The sequence below is a fragment of the Sander lucioperca genome, chromosome 19 (assembly GCF_008315115.2).
Source record: "Sander lucioperca isolate FBNREF2018 chromosome 19, SLUC_FBN_1.2, whole genome shotgun sequence".
In the NCBI taxonomy this organism is placed as follows: Eukaryota; Metazoa; Chordata; class Actinopteri; order Perciformes; family Percidae; genus Sander; species Sander lucioperca.
This window is the reverse complement of record NC_050191.1, coordinates 11,664,668-11,672,668: the sequence shown is the minus strand read 5'-3', so window position 1 is coordinate 11,672,668 and position 8,001 is coordinate 11,664,668. Positions and strand designations below refer to the sequence as shown.

Sequence of the window (8,001 nt, the reverse complement as noted above, 5' to 3'; positions counted from 1 at the left end):
AAACAGTGTGTTAACCACCAGATCCCATCGCTATCAATCTTAATGGTGGTGGGTCAATGTAAACGCACACATGTGTAGGCTCTTTCTGCAAGCCACAGTTTAAGAATAATTCCGCCTCCAAAAAACGAGAGAGGGAAAATATTCTGGCCCCATTAACAAAATAGGCGCTCAGAAAACACCCCAGCCAGCCCAGAGTGATAGCTACTTCCTCAGCTTTTCCGCTTCATTGATGGTTATGTGAGTTAAAACAACGAGCTTAATGGAGACTCCGGACCCTCAGGGGACTAATCATAGCCACGTGACTTCCTCCGGGGCTTCCATGAAAATAACTCCATTACAATGGCCTGTGATATTAATATCGGCTTTGGGAAAGTCAGGCACGGGATCCACAGGGAGGGCCTCGGTATGAGCAAACAAAGAGGAATGCACGGCATTCGAGGGAGGGAAAGCGAAAAGGAGAAACAGAGCAAAAGATGGAGAGACGGGGGAAAAAAGCGAGCCATTTGTGATGAGTGATAGCATATTGCACAGTCATGATGTTCGCTTTTTCTTTTAGTGAGCTTCTTTACTTTATTTTTCAGAGCTGAAATCACTTCCTCACAACTGCTCCACATTCAAACACATACTACCACTATCTCATAACATAGACAGGTGGATGCATTTAAAGGGGCTATACTCGATATTCAGAACAATAATATAGCAGTAAACAACAGTTTGCTTTGTAAAGATATAGTGGAGTAATAACATCGTGAGCAGAGAATGAAGTCACACTCCCTCTGTGTGTGTTGTGATCTCTTCTTTGTTTTGATAGCCGGTCCGACTGCATGTGCATGTTAGTGCATGTGAGTGCCCTGTGCGTTGGTATCTGACGCCGAGGGCCGTGACAAAGCGTTGAGTTGGGGAACGGTCTGTGAGAGCCATGTGGAGACAATCCCAGAACGTTTTTTGTTTTCTGAATAATGACTACACCTCCTTAAGCTGTAGAAAGAAACCAAAAACATTTACTCATTACTGAATGACTTTTTATTGGGGAAACTTTACCTTCTAGAGGGAAATATTGTACTTTTTACTGCACTATCTGACTGCTGTAGCTGATGTATTTTAAATATTTTACAAGCAAAATAAGCTGGCTAATATGATGCATTGGTATATTTTAACCTACCTAGAAGTAGGCTACATTAAGTATTTTGAGGCCTGTAACAACATTGAAGTTTGTGAGTTTTAAAAATCTGATGAAATGATACGTCAATCTTTTTATTTTTTACTTAAACATAACAAACATTTTGTTAAAGAACTGTGACTCGATATGGTGTATATCTATAATTTAAAGGCATTGGTTCCACTAAATAGTTTGAATTAATAATTAAAAGTAATAGGGAATTTTCTGTATCTGTAATAAATTCACCCTAACATTAACAGCCATGTGAGTTGTTGTACCTGGCTTTTTAACTGTGACTGAATCACACATATGAAGTATTAGACAGTAATGGGGACATTTAACAGTCAGTCTAAGTGAGGAGACAGCGTGTACAGTATGTAAGTGAGAGACATGTCAAGATAGTCCCTGCAGATGATTTCTTTGGCCCGGCCTCCATTTTACCATCTTCTCCCCCTGCCTGTAAACCTGCCATGCTGTCATTCTCCTGTCTGTACAGGCAGTAACTCGCCGCCAGCTGCATTCAGAACAATTAAACCTCAATGATTGCAGCGAGAAGTCACCCACCTCAGTGTTCCCTACCCACTGAAGACTCCCAGGCCTCCTCTGCTTCCTCCCATTCAAACAGACACGTGCGTTAGCTCTTCCAACCAAACGGGACATCTTATAGAGCAGCTGAACTCTTGTATAAGCCATCCCTTGTAAAAGAAATACTCAAGTTCACTGGATCATAAGCCAGACACTTTTTTCTCCAGTTCCTCCTGTTGTGGGAGATTTATTGAATGAAATAACACTGGCTTCACTTTTACCCCTGCTTTTATGAATATATATATTGTTTTAACAGCGCTTTTAAATTCCTCCTACACTCCCGTTAGGGTCACGTCTAGGCCTTCATCTCTTTGAGGATTTGACATGATAAAAGATTTCAAACATTATCATAAACTATTTGTCCTGGACAGAGCACTACATTTTCTGCTGAAGTATGAAAATGATATGAGCAGAAAAACACTGGAGTATGTAAAGTGTAAATTTGGAAGTATTTTGCTGATACTGTAAGTAACAAGAGGTCAAATCAAGTCTTTTTTTGATTTAGAATTTAGATCTTCGTGATATCAAAATCAGCTGTATGTGAGAGATGTATACATCTTAAAATGTAATTGAGTTGACATCATGTTTAATGTCAATGTATGCCTTTTTATTTCTTATAAAGCACCTTGAATTGCCTTGCCTTGTATATTGAATAGATTTGGGGTTTGGATTGTTGGTCAGAAAAAAAACAAGACATTTGAAGATGTCACTTTGACTTTGGGAAATTTTTAAAGATTATTATTTTTTGGGGCATTTTAGGCCTTTATTTTTATAGGACAGCTGAAGACATGAAAGGGGAGAGAGGGGGGGGGGAATGACATGCCGCAAAGGGCTGCAGGTCGGAATCGAACCCCGGCCCGTTGTGTCGAGGAGTAAACCTCTATATATGGGCGCCCGCCCTACCAACTGAGCTATATACACTATTTTCTGACAAACAAAGGTGATTGATTGAAAAAAATAGTTAGTCAGATTAATCAACATTGACAGTAATCATTAGTTTCAGCCCTAAAAAGCAACCATATCAAATAGTGATTGACCGATTTTATCGGCCGGCTGATATATCAGGTCGATATTTGCGTTTTTACATGTATCTGCATCGGCGGATACGCGGCTGCTGCGTTCGCCGATAGTTTTTTTCTGGCATTATTTACAGACAGGTGTCCACAGGCAGCTCTGTGTTGCTGGAGACGCTGCAGTTGACGTGCAGACCATGCACTGCCCCTCCAGGCTTCCAGCACCATGGCAGTCTTAAATTACAAATCAAGCACTTTATTTCAATGGCTACTTTTCAGGTTTCTTGTTTTCTTAAATTATTTAAATGTGTTGACAAAGGACATTTTGTGATGACCTGATTATAGAGCTTAGATTGGGCCCAAAAAATCAAGCCCAACCCTACCCGAGCCCATGCACGTTGCGTCCGAGCCCGGCCTGGCCCGACACATTAACTGTAACTATGAGCCCGAGCCCGATTTAAACCCGACAATTTTTTAATACGTGGGCCGTTATAACTGACGTTCTCAACTACAATTCCGAGTTGATTGAACTACAGAAATATGTTTAGAATTATCTTAATAAATACAGGTAATGCAACAAGGATGAAGCATGTAAACTGCGCTGTTTGTTTATTCAGAATGGAATGGATTGCAAATGGATCCGAATGAAGAAACGTAAAAAAAAAAACCTTGACCGTAGCTCCCTCAGCCGAATAGTGTGGGTAACAGAACAAGGCAGCAACATAATCAAAGCCCTGGAACCGTAAAGGAGACTTTCTTGTCTCGATCACCTAATTAATACTGCAGTCCTTCGGCACGGTCTGCATGCTGACGCACTGGCCGTGAACAGTGCTGCAGATGGGGGAGACACGATGTAGCACAGTTTACCTTACCTCACACTCAAGTCAGTGCAGGACATACATCCAAAGCTACGGGAGAAGCTGGGGAGCAGCAGCAGCAAGCAATGCATCATCAAGGCTGTGTTGTAGATGTTGATGAAAGCCTTTTACCCTTGCACAGTTAACCACATGCAGTGCACCCATCCATATGATGCACATTGCACACATAATTTGGGTGATATGAGTGTAAGATGATTGCAGAAGTGACACTAATCTGTGTTTTTGTTTATTTTTAAAGAAATGGGAGAGCAGATTCCGAAAACAAATCCAGTGTGGCAGTGTTTACATTTTTATGATGTAAATTGAGGGTGCAAAAGCAGTATCAGCTCCAAATATCGGCTCAAGGAAATTGGCAGCCGGTATCGATCATCGGCTAAGGCTGATCGATCACTAATATCAAACCAATACAAGATATTTTTGTGGGATACAGAAAAGGTCCGACATAGTTTGCACTCTATAGAGTCTTTAGAATGCATGGTAATTAGTAGAACTACAGTGAGTGGGGAATATATTTGCAAGAAGATTTAGGAATTTCCAGCAGGGTACTAACACCGCGAGTAGTGATATGGCTTTCACATCTTTCAAGTGAAATATTATATGGCAGTAGCCAAGCCAAAGAAAAGGTCCTCCTCCAGGGTCCAAATAATTATAAGAGTGCCATAACAGATCAAACATTATTTCCTTGACCTTGTCTCCAGCTTGAAGAACAGCTCAGACTTTTTGGCTGAAAGCTCAGGCAGCAAAAATCTCTCTGTTTGCAGGAGCTCTCGCTACACGGACCTGACGTTTACACAGGATTAGAGATTCATTCAGCGTTAAGTAAATGACCCTCTGCCGGCCAGGAGCAACACTTCTGGTTGTTTGGATTCTGTGGTACAGAATTCACACAGGGATTAGTTTAAATAAATCAGCTGTTTTGGCAAAGTCAGAATAGTACGAGCCAAAAGAATCCTTGCATACATGCGTTAGTCTGAACTACCTGAAAAAATGACTATTTCCAATGACACGTTCTTTGGAGTGTCAGCTATGTCCATGCACTCGCTTTTCATGCACATTGGGATATAGGATATTGCATATTTCAGAAAACAATGTGTTTTTCAGATGCACTGTGGTCTCCACACCACATCTGAGAAAACACTGCTTGTTGACTCACACCATCACATTCTAATTGAATCTAAGGAAGTTAAAGCAAGTCGATGAAACTCAACTTGATGATGTGAGGGTATATTTTCAGAGCATGATGCAACACTTTTCTTTAAAGGGGTAGTAATGTCCCTTTCAAGTTTAAAAAGTTAAACGAATATCAAACAACTGAATTTAAAATTTAAAATGAAAATTAAACAAATGAAGGTTGCTGAGAACACAGCCACAGGTCTTTTGTTTTTTGTTGAGTCAGTTGCCTCAGGCTTTCATGTCAGGTGTGACCTCATCAGCTCTATTGTTTGTAATGACTTACAGTAATTTCAGGAAATGCAGTCTGTTAAGAATTCAAAATCTTGATTGATCCTTCCGTTCTTAGAAAGGTTTCAGTGTGGGAATTGAAAATGAGCCCTGTAATTCACACTGGTGAACCCCACTTACTTGGTTTAAACAAGCCACTGATTTTTCCCATTTGGCGTACAGGTAATGGCATGTTCTGCCTCCTAACTGGAGGCCTTTTTAGACGACAGAAACTTAACCTGGTCAGCTGTTTACAGCTGGATGAAACAGTCCAAATTATTGTGATACATAGATTATTCTGTATTTGAACCTACGGTAGAACATCCTGTTTGAGGATGCACAGCTATAACACCAAGCCAATTTTACCAGCAAATGATGGTCTAATGATGGTCTGATACAACCTAACACGCAACCCTGTGCGAAAAGATGAACTGAAAAGAAGAGACTGAGAGAATGTTCTATTTTTTTTTTTTTTTTTACAAATAACTTGACATTCAAATTTAGATAATTATACATTTTCATTCTGTTAGTCTTTTTCATTTATTGAAGTGTCACAGTTAAAAAAGCCTGTGTTAAGTTGCGTTAAGTTGCCTTCTCTCTATTGTTTTCCCATAACCTTTACGTTTGGGCCACCATAACTTTACTTTGGCCACCAAATAAAGGGCTTGGGGCCAGTGCTTAAAAATATTAGCGTCTATCCCTGGGTACACTGTGGAGTTTTCTTGAAAACAAACAAAAGTTAATTTCACATTCAGTGTTACTCACCCAAATGCATTGTGTGTGCATTCTTTTTTCTAATACTTTCAATCCTGATTATTTTTTTACATCTCTATTACTTGCTAGCTGTCTTTTTCTTGGCTGCCTTTAGTGGCACATTACTCTTAAGTCATTATCACCACCGACTGTCAGAATAGCGACAGAAGGATGTATATCGTGCCGCCCACTGCAAGATAAAAACAAAATGGGAACCCAGATATTGCTCCATAGTGCTACTAGTGGTCAAAAACCATCATATGTATTGTCCGAATCGATTAATCAACTTGTTTCAGCTCTAAATGCCATTGCAGTTTCAAAAGCATTACCACTCAAGCATAATGTAATTGTGCTAAAAAAAGATACCTTTCCTATATCAAATACATGTCAAGCCTATTTATATTTGTGTATGTAAATAATATATAATAAATACACTTTATGTTCGTGATTTGTTGTAAAAGCTCTTTTAAGCACAAACAAAAATCCCTCTACGATCCTTTTAGCAGTAGTACTTTTGACATCATCATAAACTTAAACCATGAACCATTATAAAGCTGTACAGTGTCACAATGTTCTGTTTTGCATATGGCTCCCACAACTCCATCATCACTTCAGCCACCTGTCAGCTGAGCACCATCAGTATCTGAACTTGGCTCACAAATAACCATGAGGGATTCACTGGGGATGTGACAGATGCATGCTTTAATGTTGATGCTGATACATAGTTGTTCCATGCAGGCTTGCGCCCATTCAGTGTTACATTTTAACAGCAGAAACTGCCGGTGGTGTTATGGTGAGTGATTTAGGATGGGGGGGGTAAGGCCCACTATATTTCCTCCCTTTTTTTTGAAATGAGAGCTTTTCTTTTGTGCCACCCTTTAGAGTTGGGATTTAATTGTCAGGAAGGGGATGGATTTATTTCCCCATAAATTACACAAGTTTTCTGTGGTAGGACCCAGAGCATAATGTAATCAACACATGTGCACACATGTGCATTGTGAGGGTGTGGATGATGTCGCTGCTCTATTTCTCCTCACTCCATTCAGCAGAACGAAGTCTCTAAACATTTGCTTTCATTTTACATTATGGTAAACACAAAATCTTGATAACAGTGCATGAAATTACTCCTAACAAATGGTTCAAATGTATCTTTTTATTTTGATAAATGTGTGATTTTTGTATAAAATGTTAACGAAATGTTGTACAGAATCTTTTTCAGTTATATTCTGTACAACTAAGCATGAATTAAGCGCAATGACCATATCAAACTATGCTTTATCTTTATCTAAATGTGGACAAGGAGTTCAGCGTATTGAGTGGCTCACTCTTTCCTGTTATGAAAGAAGCGTTTATCCCTTAATGTTTTCAGTGCTCGATTCAGAATCTGCACAAAGTTTACATTTCCTAGTAATTACAGCAAGGAGAGCAAGAGACTTGATTGATGCTCCATATAAAACTGAACTGGGGACGTTTTGCCAGGTTTTTGGAATATCTCTTTTTTTTCTGCAAATTGGTTTTCCTCCCTGACCTCACAGAGTTGCCACTCGGCATCATGAGGAAGCTTCTGAAGGGAGCCATAACTGCCGCCAAAGGCCTTTTAAATCCTCGGATTTGATGGCTTGAGGATTCGGCAGGAGGATTCAAAAAGGATGAAGAGAAAATTGCACATCCTAAAGAAAACAGAGCATTTGCATCCCTGTGTCCAGGATGAAAAAGGGAGAAGAAGAAATGGAAATGCATACTAATTTATCATTGGCTTTTACTGCTCCTTGATGGTCCATAACTCACTCTGACCATGATTCCCTTTTCCCCTTCATACTGCCGGATTCAAAATCCACTACGCCATGTTTTAATGACCTTATTATAGGCAAATCTACACTGTCCAATAAAAACTTTACACTTTGAACTGTGATCCATAGTATGACTAATATTTTATTATATCTTATGAATTATACAGTAATGGAATAATGTAGAAAAGAGCCCAAAAGTCATTGAAACAGAGGGAATGAGGGAATCGCACACAGTGATGAAATGACTCGACTTTGTGCTCAAACCTCAAAATGATGACTCTGGTCTTCTCAATTGTCCTGTTATTCTAATAATGCATGGAGGTTTTATCATAGTTTTAATAGCAGTTCAATGAAGCTGACAGACATGACATATGAGTTCATGC

The 8,001-nt window shown here is 39.5% G+C and overlaps 1 long non-coding RNA gene across 2 annotated transcripts in view; it reads left to right on the top strand.

Annotated features, from left to right (window-relative positions):
- The window catches only part of LOC116066476, a 28,355-nt gene extending 20,615 nt beyond the window's left edge, over positions 1-7,740 (top strand). The window contains exons 2-3 of one of the 2 annotated variants that reach the window (XR_004895922.1): positions 6,567-6,621; positions 7,364-7,740. This is a non-coding gene — a long non-coding RNA (uncharacterized LOC116066476). The remainder of the gene's footprint in view (positions 1-6,566; positions 6,622-7,363) is intronic. The other variant, XR_004108958.2, reaches the window with a different exon arrangement.
- The last annotated feature ends 261 nt before the right edge of the window (positions 7,741-8,001 follow it).